We start from the raw sequence: 19039 nt of genomic DNA on the forward strand, positions 1-19039 counted from the left end.
GCACCGGGTGACACCATCACATGGGGTGACACCCGGCACCGTGACACCATCGGGGTACTGGGGGCGTGCTTTCGAATTGGAGCTCAGCCACTGACTTCCTTTAGGCCTGGAGGGGGGAAAGTGATTCACCAATCCAAACTCTAGCAGAGTGGTGGGGGGTTTCAGATGAAGACATGCCCACACACTTGAGAAGGAGCCACCGTAACAATCCCCTGCGCGGCTGCGCCGGCCTCACCGCGCCCAGAGCACAACAATGCGCGCGCTTAGAACACCTTCCTGTAACCTGAAACCGCACACAGCGCCAGGTTGCCTGCTTAAGTCCATAATTACTAATACTCGCTCCTGTCTCACAGGTAAGTGAAGATTACTTACTGCAGCATTCCGCACACCCGGCGACCTAGGAAGAAACAGGCTCGCGCAGTCATAAATGTTTTAACTATCAGCTGAAATGTCCTGTCTCCGATTACCGTTTGCTGCCTTTTTTGTTTGAGTATTACACACAGTTGTTTTCTGAAGTTTGTCGGGTGTGCTCATTAGTTTGAGATTTTGCGTCGACTTTGGACTCATGCATGTACGCATAGCACCCTGTTTTGCTGACTAAACTGCCCTGACGAATCGGCTCTATTCGCGGTCCATTATCTGCGCGCCCATTATTTACTGTCCAACTTTTCTCTCTGTGACGGGATGAAGCAGTCATGCGTCGGGGCTCCTGCTATATTTTTTACAGCTTTCTCCCTGCCCTTCCCTCCCTTCTTCTGCACAAAAGGTCAGATAAAATGGAGCTTGGGGGATTTCGACAGCTTTTCTTGCAGCGCACTGTACAATTCTGAGATCAACCAAGGACTCAGTCTTGCGAACAAGCTAGCCAGTGTGGACAGGGAACAATAGTTTGTGAGGAGTAAATACAAGGTTGGGAAGTGCTGCTCTCTGTCCTGCAGAAAGCAAAGCCGAGACGGACACGGTGTGTACTTCATGCAATTGTTCGAGGCGTTAAATGCACTATTTGTGTCTTAGCCTTCTGCCTGTAGAAACCGTTAGCTGCAAGCGACGCGTGCTGTGACATTTTTTTTTCATTTAGATGCACCACTTATGTCCTACCAGCGAAGGCCATCAGCTTCCCCACCCACAGCAAGTTAACACCGCAGCCAATTGTCGAACCATTCGAGCTCCCCTTCCGCCCGTGCTCTTCCCTCCCCCCGGACAGTGCCTGTACGTCAAAGCCTCGCCCTACCTCGGAGAAGAGGCATAGGAATACCTCAAATATTCGAGGAAAGGAGGATTTACTATTAGTGGGTAATTTGCACACAAAAAAAAAAAAGTGCCGGGGCTCGCTTCAGGAGGCAGCTTGCGCCAGCGCATTTCTCCTGTTAGCGCCGCCTAATATAGAACCAATTACTAACCATGAAAGGGTGGGGGGGGGTAGGGGTGACGTAATGGTCAGAGCTGCCGACTTCGCAGCTGGAGAGCCGGGTTGAGTCTAACCACATTGGACCCAATTACGAGTTGGTCGATAAAATGAGGGGGTAATGCTGGGCTCATTTACTGTCCACTACAAGTAGGAGGAATAACAGACCGGACCCAGTATTACTGGGATATTTACCACTTCCACCGCCCCACCCCTCCAATTCCAGATCGTTTCACTCGCTTCAGAAAGTAAGACAGAGTGGTAGCAAACTGGCCAGATTGATTTTATTCACACCCAAACACATTAGCGCCACTTTTACAGTTTGCCAGTGAAGCGCTATTTTTGTTGTCTTGGCTTTGTTTTCCCTGGGCTTGGATCTAGTGCACCAATCCTGGAGGTACTGCAATGTGAGGATTGAAAAACAAAATTTGTACTGCTGCTCTGTATCTAGGGGTGTTGTCCTTTTTTTACCATACTGCTTTCGTTTTGTAAGGATATAAGCAATGGCCATTGAAATGGGTCCATTCAGGGCCCTGTTGTCATGTCCTTAACTCTTCAGGCAAAAGCACTCACTGATTTCTGAACAGTGAGTGTAAAAGCGTTAAGGTAACCATGTTGTTCCTGCTTACATTTCACATGGTTTGCAAAATTTTGTATTCCCTATGATTGTTTGCTTTTTACAGGATGCTGTCACTTATTTTTTTGTAGGCCACATATTGCTCTTGCCCAATGCGTGATTTAAATTGAGCCGCATCCAGGTGTTTATTGCTGGCAACAATTGGGTTGTAGTTGAAGGCAGTCTGAGTTTTTCTCAGTGGGACAGTATGGTGTTCAGTGGGGGAGAGAATGTGGCACTATGGCCAGAGCTGCTGAATTTGGAACTGGGGACCCAGGTTCAGATTTAATAACCAGTCCACCGGACCACTCTCCTGAGAGAGCACTATCTCATGCTAGACCTTAGAAGGCTTCGCAAAACTTTAGAATCCCTGGGGTCGTAGCACCAGCAGGTGGACCCTAGCATGACAAGTGTAGGTTAATCTACAAGGCTTGTCCACCACTATTCATACTGAAGTTCACCTCCAGTCTTGTGGGCAGGCCTGTGAAGCAGTACACCCTAGAACAACAGTGACCCTGTCACTGAGATCACAGGACCCTTGAGAAGGGTCAGCTCTAGGGCGGTGCAACTGGTGTGACCACACCAGGTGCTGACTTTAGGTGGAGGCATCATTTTTGCAAGTATATTATGGTTTTAAAAGCACTTGCTGCCTCCTTCCTGGCCTCCAGTAATTTACGGTAACAATAAAAATGTCATGATGACTGGTGATTAATGTTCTTCCTAGAGAGAGATCGGAATATTGTCTAATGGAAGATTTGACTCATGGAAAGGTAGCTCAGTGGGTTAATGTACCTGTTGCAAAGAACATGTACCATGCAGATCACAAAGTGCACATAATGTAATTAGGCCAGTGGGCTACTTCTTTTGTCAGAGAGACCCTATTGTTACTTGCAGTGTATAAGTTAAAATCCTAACATAGAACAGTGAGCTATTAACTGTCATCTACTCCGCAGCAACACAAGTCACATTTTTTATTAACTTTTAATACGTTTGAGCTACAAACCATGTATTAGTTTAAATGGTCAGATCATGCTGCAGATCTTGCATTATGAGGCAAATATGGCAGAGCCATTATTATTTAGAAAACATTTGCAAACTAGGATTTTTAGCCATTCATGTTTGAACTGCTGTTTTGGAAAAGGGAGAAATGCTGATGACAGAAACTCCATGGCTCGGAGACAAATGGCTTGGGCTTCCACATTTTATCGTATTTGGGGACATTCTGTGATTAGAAGCATAATACATTTTACTGTCAATAACTCATTATAACCTTAAATAATCATGTGTATCCATTGGTTGATAAAACTGGGCAGTGAAACCAAACAAATACAAAAAAATGGGATGTTTGCGCATTCTGGCGCAAACATCCCACTTCGACCACTGATATATTGTGTTTCTGGATAGTGGGAACACCACACCAGTAAAAAGTACCATACCTATGATATTATAAATTCCAATAAACTGTTGACCAGCAGGTAGCCCACTGTACAACCTGATTAATGAGTCATTATCACACTGTAGTTAACAGGCACATTTTGTAAATATAGGACCTACATTTACAAACGTTACTAAGGATTCTGTATGGTCCCGTTATTTGCCAACTGTGTCCACTGGCGGACTCGGAGTGGAGGAGGTCCATGCGGTAAGTCGTGAGGGGGTGACACCATGAGTTACCCGCACCGGGTGACACCAACCCTAGTGACGCCACTGGACCAATGCCCACGCTGCTCTGCAGCATGGGGTTTGGACATGAAGACGGATGCAGCCTCAGTGCCTGCTGATTTTATAGTTTTATTTTATTATATTAATTATCTCCCCCTTCCGCGCTCCCCCTCAGCCCCCCGCACACCCTCACCACTCCTCTAACTTTTGTGTGTGGATCCGCCTCTGCTGGTCACGCTAATATTAGCCTTAGCAGAATCTTGCGTCATCACCTACAAACTGTTCTCAATTTTTTTATCAATCTCTCAGACCAACTCTTTCGTCGCTAACTATACCACAGTGTTAGTCAACACAGTTGTTAGACATTATTTCCCCTTGACCTCATGTATGGATTGATGAAGGGGAAAGGAGACCTGGGAAAGAAGGCGGGAAGCCCACGTTCCTGCTCTTGTCATCCTTTTCTTCATAGTTCCACAAGACGGACAGGGCAATAGTAACCACTTGCCTTAGGGAAGCGCTGGTATAATTTACTATTCCAACTCGAGACTGTTCATCAGCAGGGAAGGCGTTGGATTTAAAATCCAACAACAGTCCATCACCACGTTCCCTAAAGCAAGTCGTTGTAACGGCTTGCGAGGTAAAGGGACGCACGGTAAGGACACAGTCGGTGTTCAGACTGCCTTGTAAAGGCACTGCGTGGTTCAGACTATGTGGTAAATTATGTTTCCCGAATAAAAATCATAACAGTCTGTAGGTGATGATGAAAGAGGTTGTCAGGAAGCGGCATGAAAATGGAAACACTAGGTTATGATGAGAGAGACCACCAGGGAGATGAATTAAAAATGGTGCCAGTCTGTAGATAATGGTGAAACAGATTGCCATGGAGGTGAATACAAAAATGGTATTAGTTTGTAGGTGAGGATGAAAGGGTCTGTCAGGGAGGTTAATACAAAATGGTATCGGCCTGTAGGTGATGATGAAAGGTTCTGTCAGGGCGATGGATGAAAAATAACAACAAGGTGTAGAGGTGATGACGAAAGAGTCTAGTAAAGCAATGGATGAACAATGGGAACAGAGTCTGTAGGAGACGATGGAAGACAGTTTGTCAGGGCAATGGATTGAAAATGGAAGCCCAGCTGGAGAAGGCAAATGGAGGGAAGAGAGAGCAAGCATAATGCAAAGAAAGCAGTGGTTTGGTCTAAAGAAGACGAAAGACCTTTAATGGAAACGCTGTGCCTCTAAGCCTTCCACCAGCCCCAGTTATCTACCGTAGGCATTGGCATGTCGGATGTGGGTTGAACTGATTGCCTGGATAGCCTGCCCAGCACTGGTTGCCATTACTGCAGTCAAGCATAGAGAGTGTTGCCAGCCTGCCTCTGCTATGTCCAGCAAAGACTGGCTGCTCGACTGCCACTGATAGTGAAGAGGGAAGACAGACTGTGGGAATCCAGATGGAGATACTCAGGTTCTCTCAACTAAAATGGCCTCTGAGCTTTTTAAACATAGCTTAAGCAGATTTTGAATCATAGCTGTGGGTGGGGAGGTGGCAGCTCTTCACCATGACTTCTAGTGCTAACTTTCACAGTGTCCACCAGAGCCGGAGTCCCACACAATCCTCCAACAGGACCTGATCACACTGTTCACAACTGCTAAAGTTCCTGTGCTTCCTGTTTGGAGTTGCTCACACTGTCTGCGAGTGAGAACCAGCGCCAGCTCTTCACAATTCCCACCAGTCTCCTGTTGACACACTTGGGCTTATTTACAAGCCCCGTGTGCTGCTGACGCATCACTTTTAAGCAGCACAAGGGACTTGCAAATAAGCCTCACTGTGTCAACAGTGAGAGCTGTTCACACTGCCCACTAGTGCAGATTCCGGGCTTATTCACAAGCCCCTTGCGCCGCTGGTGCGTCACTTTTAACGTGAGAAAAAGTGATGTACTGGCAGCACAAGGGGCTTGTAAATAAGCCCCTCCCTTTGGTTCAAGTTGTTCCACGTGCCAGAATATCTCAGAGTGAATACTGCCAACTGTTTGCCCTTCCTCGGACTGCCTCACACCCACAACTGGCCACTAAAGAAAGCACTTATATCACCCATCAATAGCAGCTCATCAGCCTGCTTGCCAAATAATATCCTTGCAGTGCCCACAGAGTGTGAACCCCAGACTGCCCACCAGTATGAGCTTCTGTCCCTGCCGGTCATCTCACAATGCTCGCTACTGGAAGGCACTGCCCTGTGTTTCACCTGTTTTTCCTGTGGAGAGGAGATGTGGCTTAATGGCCATAACTGCCTCTTTTGGAACTGAGGCACCAGGTAGGATCCTTGGCCTCACCTCAACATCCGGCGAGATTCTCGTTTTTGTTATTTAATATTTTTAATGTAACCCCTTGAGTGCCCCGCCCTTTCCCCGCCCTGTGCCGGCCCTTTCATTAGCAGGCGGGGTTCATGACGAGATAGTCTCGTCATGGGAACAGCGCAACCGCGGCCCATGACGAGACCATCTCGTCATGGGCACTCAAGAGGTTAAAGGTGCAAATAACATGCGAATTACATAAAAGGATCATCAAACCAGCTCCTTATGACATACATGCCAACCCTCCTGATTCAGCCAGGAGTCTACCGATTTCACGACTAGTCTCCCACCTCCCGATTCCTGCAGGCAAACACCCTATTCCTCTGCCGGCTTCAGCCAAGAGGGACTGGTCTTGTGTGACTCAGAGTATGCACTGCCAGTAACCTCCTCCTGCAGGCCAAAGCACAACATGTTTGTCAAGCTCGCTCTGCCTGCCAAAGCGTTATCTCCATGCACCTGACAGGTAAGGACAAAACCTATATTTACATTTCAGATATCCGATCCTGTAGCAGCACAGGTACAAGTCCCATACACATGCCAAAAGATCCGATTCAGGCCTCAATAGAAGTTAATGGGAGAAAATATATTCTCCTGATTATTTTTTTAAATCCCCCACTTCTTCTAAAATGTTGGCATGTATGTTATGAGTATATAAAGCAAACAGCACATCTGAATAAAAGAGTGAGAATAGGAAGGCCTGGTACTTAGTATGCATGCTGACAAATGTAAAAAGTACAGTATCTATAATACACTAAAAGGGCTTTACATCATAAAGTACCATCATGCATAATGGCCAGGACACACTCAATAGGTTCCTCAGCCGTGACCAAGAAGATATTGTTTCAATCTGATTAAGCCTGTTCCATATTTAGTTATTCTTATTCATATTTCGAAGAGTATCCAGTGACCTGGTGAATAATTGGATATGTGTTTAATTTTATTTAAAGTGACCAGATGAGATAAAATTATTCAAAAGAAAAATTCTAGCTCATTTTTATTCAATAAACATTGGGCCCCGTATCTTCGAGAATTCAAAACCTGCACCAGCTCTTTGCCCCTATAATTCTTCTTGCTGTCACACTTTATTCATTTTCTTGAGCCATTCTGTCAAATAGGGAATTAGAAAGGCCCTCCATCTCTGCAAAAGCACAGAACAAGCCACCAACATGGGCAACAAACAAGTATCTGGGGATTTGGATCAAAAATAGCTTCGGAAGACATTGAAAATGGCTTCCAGAAATCATTTAATGGCTTCTCCAACGAGTAGCTCATGAGCTACTGGTAGCTCTCCGACTGCCTAGAAGCTTACTGACTTAGAAGCTTTTGCTTGACTGAATTAATATATGTATACAAGATAATTAAAACATTTGTATTTGAAACGAGAATGTGCATATTTTTAGAACTAAGATGATTGTTGAATTTTCAAATTATATTTTAAGCTGATATTTGAGTAACAAATCATGTGGCATTGGGGAGGCTTATTAACAATATTATTACCTTGGTTCCAGGGGCTTTAAGATATGGCTGATAAGTATTTCCCATGTAAAGGCATTCCAAATTGTCAAAGCCTTTTTTTTTACATTACTGATTGCTAACCTGCCTGATGCAAAGGTGATCACTGCGGGTAATTTAATATGAGGAGGCCACTAGCATAATCTTGTCTGATGTAATTGCAATTACAACACTAATTAGTAGCTCAGGGTGTTTTTTATTGATCATAAGTAGCTCTCCTAACAGAAAAGGTTAGAGACATCTGTTTAAGTTTTTCTCAGTTCCAGAAGGTTTGGGCCCAGTTGGCCATGTCTGTGGTAGTGCATCTAAAACAGTTTACTGGATTAGATGAATATTTTTTATTTGCATAACTTGGGGTGTAATATATAAACCATTTAGCATAAAATTGCAATTTGTGAAAATTCGCACCCCTGAGATTCTCTGCAAATCATTGAGGGGCAGGTGTACGACTCGTTTTTGCATGCGCAAACGGGTTTGCGAACACGTTTGCGCATGCAAAAACATCATGGGCCATGTACATAGCCTATTTAGTGAGTCACAATTTGTTTGCGACTCGCTAGAAAGATTTTGCGACTCGCTATTTGGAAGGGGCGTTCCCTTCCAAATAGCGAGTCTCAAAAGAATGTACTAATGTTTTGCGACCGCAATTGCGGACGCAAAACACTCGCAATTACCACCTACTTCAAATAGGTGGTAATTGATTTGCAAATAGTAAGGGGACCCCAGGGGACCCTTCCCCTTTGCAAATGCATGTAAAATAATTTTTTAAGGGCAGGCAGTGGTCCCAGGGACCATTGCCGACCCTTAATAAATTAAACGGAAAAGTTTAATTTTTTTAATGCATCCTGTTTTCCTTTAACCCCTTCGGTGCTCATGACGGAATGGTTCCGTCATGACCCACGGTTGAGCTGTGCTCATGACGGAACCATTCCGTCATGACCACACCCGCGCAAGATTCCGTCAGCACAGCGGCGGAATCTGCGCAGCATCGAAGGGGTTAAGGAAAAAGGGCTGCATTTAAAAAAAAAAAGAAGCTGTTTTATTAAAGAGCAGTCCCAGACAGGGTGGTCTGCTGAGCCAAGCAGGCCACCATCCCTGGGAGGGCTGGCATTCACAATGGGCTTGCAAGTTGCGAGAGGCTCATTAATATTAATGAGTCTCACAATTTGCGACACCATTGAGAATCGAAAAACAGTGTAAACACACTGTTGTACATTTCATTTAGCAGCTCGCTATTTGCGACTTGCAATGTGTCGCAAATTGCGAGGTGCTAAATGAAAGGGTTGTACATCTGGCCCTAAATCTCCCTGCACCTAAAAATGTATGCTAATCTGGTTCTCCTGTAAGCTCTTAAATACCCTTGGGCACAGGGGCGTAGCTTCCATTGGTACAGCAGGTGCATTGGCAGTGGGACCCTCAGAGGCATACTGAACCTTGATTATTGCTGTATTTTACTAATCAAGCAGAAGCCACGGGGTCCGATAGTGGGGCATGTCCTTCCTTGCATTAGGGGCCATGATACACTGACTTTGCCACTGCTTGGGCCAAGTTCGTGCTATATACAACGGCAAAAAAGTGTTTTAACCTCTTCAGTGCCCATGACGAGATAGTCTCGTCATGGAGCACGGTTGCGCTGTGCCCATGACGAGACTATCTCGTCATGAACCCCACCCACTAGTGCAACGCCCGGCACAGGAGGGGGAAAGGGCGTGGCACTGAAGGGGTTAAAACTGCTACCCAGTGCTTTATTTGAGCTGATTGTTGCCAGTGGGGGCAACCCGCAGTTATTTTTGGGGACTGGCAGTGGCCCTTTTTTTCCACATCAGACATTTTCCAAGCAAAGAGAGGGAAAAACACACAGGGGCATATTTATAAAATAATGGCATAGCGCAGAAAGTCACCTTGCTGCACTGCATCACTGGGAAAGGGCTGGAATGCGCCTTATGGCACATTCCTGTTTTTTCCCCCTGTGCTGGCGCACAATGAGCTGTCTAGCGCCAACGCAGGCACCCTTGCACCATGGTGCAAGGGTGCCTGCGTTGCATGCAGGATTGTTTTCGTGCAGGAGGTGACCCCTTCCTGCACAAAAACAATCCTGAGCGGCATATTCCTCTTTCTATGTGTGTTGCAGAATGCAGCGCACATAGAAAGAGGAAGTAATGAGGAGAAATAAAGATATTTCTCCTTGTTACTTTTCTCCATGGGAAGGCATATCGTTTTAGTGCGTTCCCAGGTTTCCAAGGTCTTTTAAATTTGGGAATGCGTCAAAAACCATGGGAGTTGTGTGGGAACATCCACGCAATGCGACTTAAACATTCGGTCCGTGAATAACGTTCCGTATACAGGCGCACAGTGTTGTTTGCCTTGTAATTCTGAATCACGTATTTCAAAAGATTAATCCATGTACTCAAACGTTGTAATGAATTGATTTATTTCCAATGATAAAACACATGTGAGACAATATGTTTTAAAACTGCTTCTCATGCCTCAGATATGCTCATCCAAGCCTTTTTCTGGGCACGTCGAAAAACATAAAACATCTTCAAAAGTGAATCTTATGGTACCCAATGCATTTCGAGCTACTGTAAAGCTCTTCTTCAGGGGTTTCACTATAAATAAAGAACATATGTCAATGAATTGCTAACTAAAAGATGTTTAAACAAGCACTGAGCGTTCAAATTAAACAAACATTCAATATTTCAAATCCATGCCATAAATTGCAACTAGCCCTTAAGCAGCGTTTTCCCTCTATAACCGTAACCCTGAGTGTTCGAGAATATCCTGTGGATCCCCTGAGTGACATCCTACATGTTACCACCTCTGCTCTTCCAGCTCATGATGCCAACCCCCTGAGTAATCAACCACGCAATGCCCATGGAACGCCTTCCCAGGGCAGGGTAACTCAACGCAGCGATTTGAGCTGCCTTGAATTACTATAGATTTTTTGGTGCCACTCAGAACAACGCAAACAGGCTTTGCGTGGCTTCAAAAATCTGACTTAAGGTTTACGTCGCTCTTGCACCACATTGCATGGTGCAAGAGCGACACAAACCAGGTCATTAATATGGCCCTGGATGTTTATGGATTTAGTGGAAGGAAGTATACTTAGAAAGTTATGCTCTGTAAGTACATCTGCACCAATCTATGCAATTAGATTAGAAGTAGGGTTACCTAGTGTTTATGTCTTAGACATGGTAACAACTTTAAGGTGGGTTCTCGGCTTGGTACTTTCTGAAAAGTACTCTTTGCGAGAATGATTAATCACTGAGATCATTAAGAAACTCAGGGCCATATTTATGAAAGAGTGGTGCAGTGCAGATCAACAAGTCGCCTTGCTGCACTGTGTCACTGGGTAAGGGCAGGAATGTGCTGTGTTTAAGGCATATGGCATATTCCTGACTTTTCAGTCTGCGCTGCTGCCATTTTGGCAGCCTAGTGCCAACACAGGCACCCATGCACCATGGTGCAAGGGTGCCTGCATTGCATTCAGGATTGTTCTTTGTGCAGAAAGGGATGCCTTCCTGCACAAAAACAACCCTGAGAGGCATTTCCCTCTTTCTATGGGTGCTGCAGAATGCTGAACACATAGAAACAATAAAAACAAGCATTGGCATAGCCAATAGGTCTCGCCTTTGGGTCTTTATAAGTGTTTAGCCATGCAACAGTTGCATAACTAAATACATATAAGGTCCCAAAAGCGAGACCTATTGGCTATGCCAATGCTTGTTTTAAAGTTTTAAAGTGATCGCGATCGGGATCACGATCAAACATAAAAGCGGCCCTGCGGCCGTGAAAGTGAAAGTAATTCCCGGTAAAGTGCGCTCCCGCGCACATGCACTGTAGCTCTAGGCTGGCCTGGTAGCACTTTTTGGAGCCCTCTCAATAAGTCTTGTCAGACCAGCGCATGCGCTGGGTCAGGCGGGACCTAACAAGGAGAAATAAATATATTTCTCCTTGTTATGCCTCTCCTGGGGAGGCAAATCTTTTTAGGTCTTTTAAATCTGGAAATGTGTCATAGACCATAGTAGTTGCGTGGGAACACCCACCCAACGCCCATGGAACGCCTACCAAGGGCCGAGTAACCCAACGCAGCGATTTGCGCTGCATTGCGTTACTCCAGATTTTTTGAACCACGCAAAGTGGCTTTGAGTGGCTTAAAAAAATCTGACTTACAGTTTGCGTCGCTCGTGCACCATATTGCGTGGTGCAAGAGCGACGCAAATCGGGTCATAAATATGGCCCACAGTTGGGAAAGACAGAGGAAGACAAAGACAGTAAAACCGTCCCGAACGGAGAAAGTAGAAACCTGCAGAAGTGAGATAAAGTAGCAGGGAGGGTCTGGTAGTGGAATAAAGAGGCAGGAGCTGGACTTAAAAGTACCAGCTGTGCTATTCGGTGCACTGATGTTTAATCGCACAAGCCGTGGTCTCCTGAGCGGAGATTCGAGCGTGCACTCTCTCTTTTAACCCCTTCCCTGGGGGGGGTAATTCCCCCGTGGTGCGGGGGGGGCCGCGGCGCCGCTGTGCTCGTGACGACCCCGCCCACTGATTAATTCTCCTGCACAGGCAGGGAATTAATCGCGCATGGGCGGGTTGCGGCAGTTATGACGAGCTCAGCTCGTCATGAGCACAGCTCCACTGTGACTCATGACGAGCTCAGCTCGTCATGAGCACGCAACAGGTTAATAAATAAGCACTGCTGCCACCAGTGAGCCTGCATAGGTCTGTGAGAGTGGACTCCATGTGACCCAAAGCCTTGTTCTTTGTGCAGACACTGCTAACAAGAGCGACAGATAGTGCTTTTACTGTGTTTGCAATTTTGTGTGAGAGCCAGTAGCATACATGCCAACATTTTAGGAGGGTAAAGTGGGAGACAATTATCAGGAGAATGCATTCCTCCCATTGACTTCTATTGAGGCCTGAATCGGGTCTATTAACATGTGTGGGACTTGAAAGTGTGCTGCTGCAGGAACAGATATCAGAAATTTAAATAGACGTTTTTTGCTTTACCTGTGAGGAGCACAGAAGAGAGTGCTATGGGAGGCCGCAAGGGCGTGGCAAAAATGTTGTACACTTGCCTGCAGGAGCAGGTTACAGGAGGTGCAGACCAGTTCCTGCAGTCTGAAGCCCGCCGAGGAACGGGAGATTAGCCTTGAAATCGGAAGTCTTCTGAACGGGGAGGGAGGGTTGGCATGTATGCAATAGACGAGGTCAACAACCTCAAGGAGCGGCCTGTAGAACATTTTGCCATCTCAGTTCATAGCGACAGCGAGGTGCCAAGGGGCGAGGGCACGTTCATACTGTGGCGTGCTAGCCTGGCTTTCGAGAGCACGACATGCTGCCAAGTGCAGCCAGGAGGAGGAGCAGCCGAACAGCGTTTAAGGGGTCTGTGGAGAATCAGCTGGGTGGAGAAGGCGGGAAATTAGTGATGACTAAAGGGAATGGAAGGAGCGGGAGCAATTCAGCAATTAAAAGTAATAAATCTCGCGTGATTATTGACTGCTAATGGATCCACCGAGGTTTGCAATTGCTGGTTTTGATACAATCGCCATGAGGTAAATTGACTGAGGAGAGGGAGACGTGGTGAGGGGGAGTCGTTTGTGTTTCTCCCTGGCTCGGAGGCGCTCCACCGAATTACTTCATCCCTGGAGGGCCGAGATCCCCTCCAATCTGGGATCTGACATACAAATATTCACTCAGAGCAGAGTTAGCACCTCCGTCCCAGAGCAGACGGGAGTGAGTGAGTGTCAGGGATTGGTTGCAGTTTAGCTTGACAATGAAGGATTGTTGGTCGGCCAAAAGCCCTGATCATTTTTTTCATACAAAATCGAAGCAAGTCTATTTTTGAAGCAAATATGGCTTTTACTCCATTTGTGAAGGAACATGTTTCACAAAACAATTTGGCCCTTAATAAAAAGGTAGCAAAGTTAAGCGACTGGTTACATAACATGTATTTTCATGAGAATATTTAGTGAGCAATAGAGCGTTCTGGAATACAAACCCCTTAATTGTCTGAAACCTTTGAAGGAGTCTTGAAAGGATAATGGGGACTTCGGGTATACAGGGATATTCTGTGTCCAATGGAACCTTCTGAAACATACAGCCTTGGAAGGAAGCATTTGCACACTTGCCCCTGTAGTGACCAGTTTAGTGATTTAATATTTTGGAATAAATTACAATAGCATGCTGTTAACCACAGCAACTTAGTACTGGAATGTAGCTTCCCTTTGAAGGTCAACTACATTTTCTTGTATGCAGAGCCCACCTTCTGATAAACCGTTTTCTGGACGATTGGAGACATTCAGAGGGAAAAAAGGGGAAAATAAAATAAAAATCACATGAGAATATACAGGTAGCTCTCCTGTTCTCACTATGATGGTTTATCCGAAATCCTGTCGAAGACCATGAGCTACTTTGATGTGCTACAACATACCTTCTGCCCTGTCTCCTGCTTTACCTCCTCGTCTGTCTTCTCTGACCCAGTCCTTACACCAGAGATTCTTCTCCAACTGCTGAACATATTCCTTAGCCAACAAAATAATTCCCCTAAGTGGCTGCTATTTACCCAGCCATCCTTTAAAGGGAAACCATGACATCACTTCCTGTCGTTTTTTTCTTCTGTTCATTGACCCTAGCTGACTATGATTACGTTGGTACAAGGACAGTAAGTTCTTTTATATTCATGCATATTTCAGTTTCATATTTGCAGTCTAAGTCAGTTGGTCCCTTCACGCCCTGCTTGAGCCGGTGGGGCTGGCTATGCCATTGTCTTAATCGCATTGCTGATAACTGCTACAGCGGTTCCTAGCGCACTGTTGGTTACGTTTTGCGCGTTATGCTGCATCTGTTATGCAGTTTGGACAGCTTTTGGGCATGTTCTAGTGAACACAAAGCTTCTTTGCGTATTTTATGGCTGTGTGCACTTATTCCAATATGGTGCCCATGTTTCCTTCATTCTGCCGTGATCCCGTGAGTTTTCTGGAGTTTATTGCTGGCACTCCAGCTGATTACAATGGAGGTATCTTGGAGCGCGTTGGCAGTTCTGTTTGTGGATTTGGCAGTGTTTGAAGAAATGGAGGAAGGAGGTCCTTTGGGGGCTGTTTATTCTATGACAGAGTTTCAAGCCATGAATGATAAGGCAGTGGAGGCTGCCTTGCAGAAGCATAACTCTCCTATTCATATCAAAGTTCCTTGGTTGGCTGAACATGAGGTGGTGGGTCCAGAAGAGGAATGCGGGGGAGGGTATGAGAGAGAGTTTTCTCCACAGGGAGAAGCTATCCTCTCTTTTGCTCCATCGGAGGCAGAATTTGGGTCTTCCTGATCCTGCTCCAACTCGAGTTGAGGAGGAAGATTTTTTCACTCGTTATTAGAGGGTTGAGCTTGAGTCTGTTCCACTCCATTTGGCCAAGTACTTACTCATGAATAGAGGGAGGTCGACAAGAACACCTTTCCTCATTTTCTGTCAAAAAAATACCCTGTGGAGAACTTTGCAGAAGAGCTTTCCACAGTGGTTAACATATACAGCATCATGGCTGGGCTTTCAACACAGGGTAATGTAATTTCGGAGGATGCCTTGCCTCCGGATGCGATGGACAAAAAGGTGGTGAATGCGGAGAAGCGTTCTTATGCAGCTTCATATTTTGGGATTTAGATCAATACATATGCTGATTATGCGGTCAAATTTTTCCTTTATGATTTCCAATCCCTGCCAGATCTGATGAAGCGGGAGGAGGATCCTTCTGCCTTGTTAAGTATGATGGAGGGTGAGGTCTGATTCTTATCAGACCTGTCGTTTAACAATATATGTGTTTCCGCAGCAGCATCTGGGGCAGTAGTTGCAGAATGGCGTGATCTTTGGATGCAATCTTGGAAAGCTGACTCGGACCCGAAGTTCACTTTAATGAAGTTGTCCTTTCATGGTTTTAAGTTGTTTGGGCAACAGTTAGAGGATCTGGTTCAAAAGACTGCTGAGAACAAAAAGCTGCTGGCTCCTGTTCGGTCTGCTTCGCGAGGTCAGGGGGTTGGTTACAAAAAGGCTTTTTATCCTCCAGCTATAGGAGCAAATCAGCTTTTTCAAGGTCGAGGATCATGGCCGGGGTGCCCCAGTTCCTGAAAAGACCTGGCTCCAGACAGGATGTGGGGCTTCTACCCCGCAACCTCTTCCAAGAGCATGACTGTTTAGATTTGTTTCCGGTGGGTGATCGGTTCCTGTTTTTCAGAGAGGTTTGGCAGCATTCGGTACTAGATGAGTGGGCAGTCAGGGTGATTTCAGAGGGTTACCACCTAGAATTTTCAGCTCTCCCTCCAAGTTTGTTCAAGTCAATACCACTTCCGATGGATCTGGTGAGACTTCTGGCTTTGTTGGATAGTGATCAGACTTTGGTGGACAAGTGTGCAGTAATTCCAGTTTCTGCTCCAGATAGAGAAGGGCTTTATTCCATTCTCTTTTTGGTGCAGAAGCCATCAGGCAATTTTCATCCAGTATTGAATTAGAAAACTTTAAATCCGATCCTTGTACATCGTCCATTCTAGATGGTTGCCCCGCACTCTATTTTTCCTTCCTGACCAAGGGAGATTTTCTGGCATCTCTAGACATGATGGATGCATATCTTCATGTGCCGATTTTTCCCCCTCACCACTGTTATGTTCGTTTTGCTGTAGGCACCTAACACTTTCAGTTCAGGGTCCTTTCCATTGGCCTTCCCTCAGCTCCAATGGTGTCCACCAAGCTTCTAGCACAATTAGTGTGTACCTTGCGTGGTATTGGTATTAACCTTTTTCTTTACCTCGATGATTAGCTAATTTAATCTTCTTGTTTTTCAACGGCACAAGCAGATGTCGAGGAAGTGTGCACTCTGCTTCAAACTTTCAAGTTCTTATTGAATTTTACAAAATCACATTTACGCCCCACTCAGACTTTGTAGTTTATAGGGGGCCAGGTTCTGCATGGTAAGCAGGAAAGTGTTCCTCCCGGAGGAGAGACGGCTCCAGTCAATTTAGCATCTGCAGAATTTGTTGTCTTGACTTCAGCCTCTGCCAGGATGTTGTTGTGGAGTCAGGGGGAGATGGCATCCATTGGAACCAGGTATGTTTGTATATTCTGTTACACCATCTCCTGGCTCATTGGCTCCCTCAATCTCAAATGTACGAGACATTAATCCCAGTGACGGAGAAGATGCAGGAGTCTTTCAAATAGTGGTTACATCCAGAGTTTCTGAGAAGGATAGTTGTCTTGGATCCCCAAGCCCCTGTGGTGATGTTCACAGATACCAGCAAGTTGGGTTGGGGGCACTGTTGGGTACTACTTCAGCTCACAGGAGATGGGGCTAAGAGGGGTTACACCGGTGTTTCAACTGGTGGGAATGAGCGGCTGTTTAGCGGGTTTTGCTGTTTTTCCATCCTTTGATATAGAGTCAGGCTGTGTATGTCCAGACTGACAATCAGGTGGTATGGTCATACCTGAATTGGCAGGGGGTATGGTTCCTGCTCTTTTTCAGCTGGCATGGGGATCTGTTTGTGGTCAGAGCTCAATCTCCTATTCCTGAAGCCTGTTTTACTTCCGTGGAGGGAGAATGGGCCTGCGGACCAGTTGAGTAGAAGGTTTCCATCATACGTGTCCCTGTGTCTGAATACCAAGGTTTTTCAGGAGCTGATTCTCTGGTTTGGGGTTTCATGGTTGGACTTTTTTGAGACAGAGAAGAATGCACGTCTGCCCCATTTCTTTTGCCTTGTCTCCCTCACCGTTAGTATGGGGAGCCCCTGTTGTTCAGGTGGCCGGCAGGTCTCCTGTATTGTTTTCCACCAATTCCTCTCCTTCCTGCATTCCTGCGGAAAATCAGAACGGACCATGCCTCAGTCATTCTGGTGGCTCCGAGATGGAGGAGGAGGCCTTGGTACTCTCAAATATTGCTTCCAGCAGTCACTTCCACTTCAGCCCTCTCCGTTGTCCCCTCCATTGATCTCGACAGCTGTGCTCAGACGTCTGAGTCTGGCAGCATGGATGCTGAAAGGTTAGCTCTTCTTCAACAGGGTTGTTCTAAGGAAGTGGCGGATGCAATTTACTTGGCCCGTCATCCTGCTAGAAAAAAATCTTATGTCCGTCATTGGGGTAATTTTGAAAAGTGGTGTTTGGCACATGATTTAGATCCTCTTTAGGGTGATACCATGAGGATTCTTGATTTCTTGTGTGAAGGTTTTGTGCTTGGCGCTGCTGTTTCTACTATAAGGGATCAGTGGGCTGCAATCCAGGTGGTTAGGGGTGAAGGGGTGGCTAAATTGGCTCCTTTTACTTCAAAGCTATTGTGTATTTTTTTTTTCCTCAGCAACCCCTATTCCATCTCCCGTCCCTCCTTGGGATTTGCCAATGGTCCTTAAAGCTCTCATGTCTCTGCCTTTTGAGCCTTTGCAGTCGCTGAATTTGAAATGTCTCTTTGAGAAGGTGGTGTTTCTTGTGGCCATTTGTTCAGGTAGAATGAGTTGTGAGATTGGTGCACTTTTGTCAGTGGCTTCATTTATTAGGTTTCTAAACGATAAAGTGATTTGCTGACCTAGTTCTGCTTTTTTGCCTATGGTTGTGTCTAGTTTTCACACGGACTCGGGTATTGTCCTTACTGTGTTGTTTCCTTCCCCTTCCTCACCTGAGGAGCATGGACATCATTTGGGGGTAGTCAAAGGTCGCAGCTATCACCTCTAGCTTGCTCCTTGCTACTCCTGGCACTTCCTTTGCAATTCGTGGCTTCAGAGGAGGCAAATGTTTTGCCCCCTCGGAATCCAGGTGTCGCAGTAGAAGTGCCAGGAGTATCAGGGAGCAAGTGACTCCTGACTACTCCCAAGTTACATCCATGCTGAGAAGGAGGCATTACACACTTTAGATCTGCATTATCAGCTTTTTGCAATGGACCTCTCCTTTTTGTAAAGTGGATGCATTCTTTGTCACTTCTCGTCCTTCCACATCTTCTGTCTCCAGGTGGATTAAGTCTGTGATTGTGAATGCTGATGAGATTGTTCAGCTTCAGGTCCCTCCTCCTGTTCAGCGTCAGTCGACTGGAGGTGTGTCTGCTTTGGGGGACTTTTTTTCGGGGGGCTTTTTTTAAAAACAAATTGTGCTGCAGCTACCTGGAGTTCTCCTCAGACCTTCCTTGATCATGTTAGGATTCAGTTGGGGTGTTCTTTTTCTTCTTCTTTTGGCGAACATTTGTTGTTTTCTGTTTCGCAGACTTGATTTCGTTTTTTTTCCTTTTTTCTACACACTTGTATTAACCCTTTAACCGCGGCGTAAAATCCGCCACGGTGCGGGCGTTTCTGTGCGCGGGTGGGGCCGTGTCGGCCAACGGACGTGCGCAGCACTACGGAGGCAGTGCTCGCGATGGCCGTTGGCCGACGTATGCATCGAACGGGTTAAATGTTAATTTTTGCCAAAATTAGTGTGTGGACCATGTGTTACTACTTTATATAATCGATCTTGATATTTGGCATGTTCTCGCGTGTAAGGACT

At 45.9% G+C, this 19039-nt stretch overlaps 1 protein-coding gene across 1 annotated transcript in view; it reads left to right on the forward strand.

Moving 5' to 3' along the window:
* Positions 1 to 19039, forward strand: part of GRIK4 (glutamate ionotropic receptor kainate type subunit 4) — a 1510174-nt gene that overhangs the window by 1316233 nt on the left and 174902 nt on the right. The gene's annotated exons all lie outside the window — the stretch shown is intronic.

The sequence above is a fragment of the Triturus cristatus genome, chromosome 3_1 (genome assembly GCF_964204655.1).
Source record: "Triturus cristatus chromosome 3_1, aTriCri1.1, whole genome shotgun sequence".
NCBI classification, from domain to species: Eukaryota; Metazoa; Chordata; class Amphibia; order Caudata; family Salamandridae; genus Triturus; species Triturus cristatus.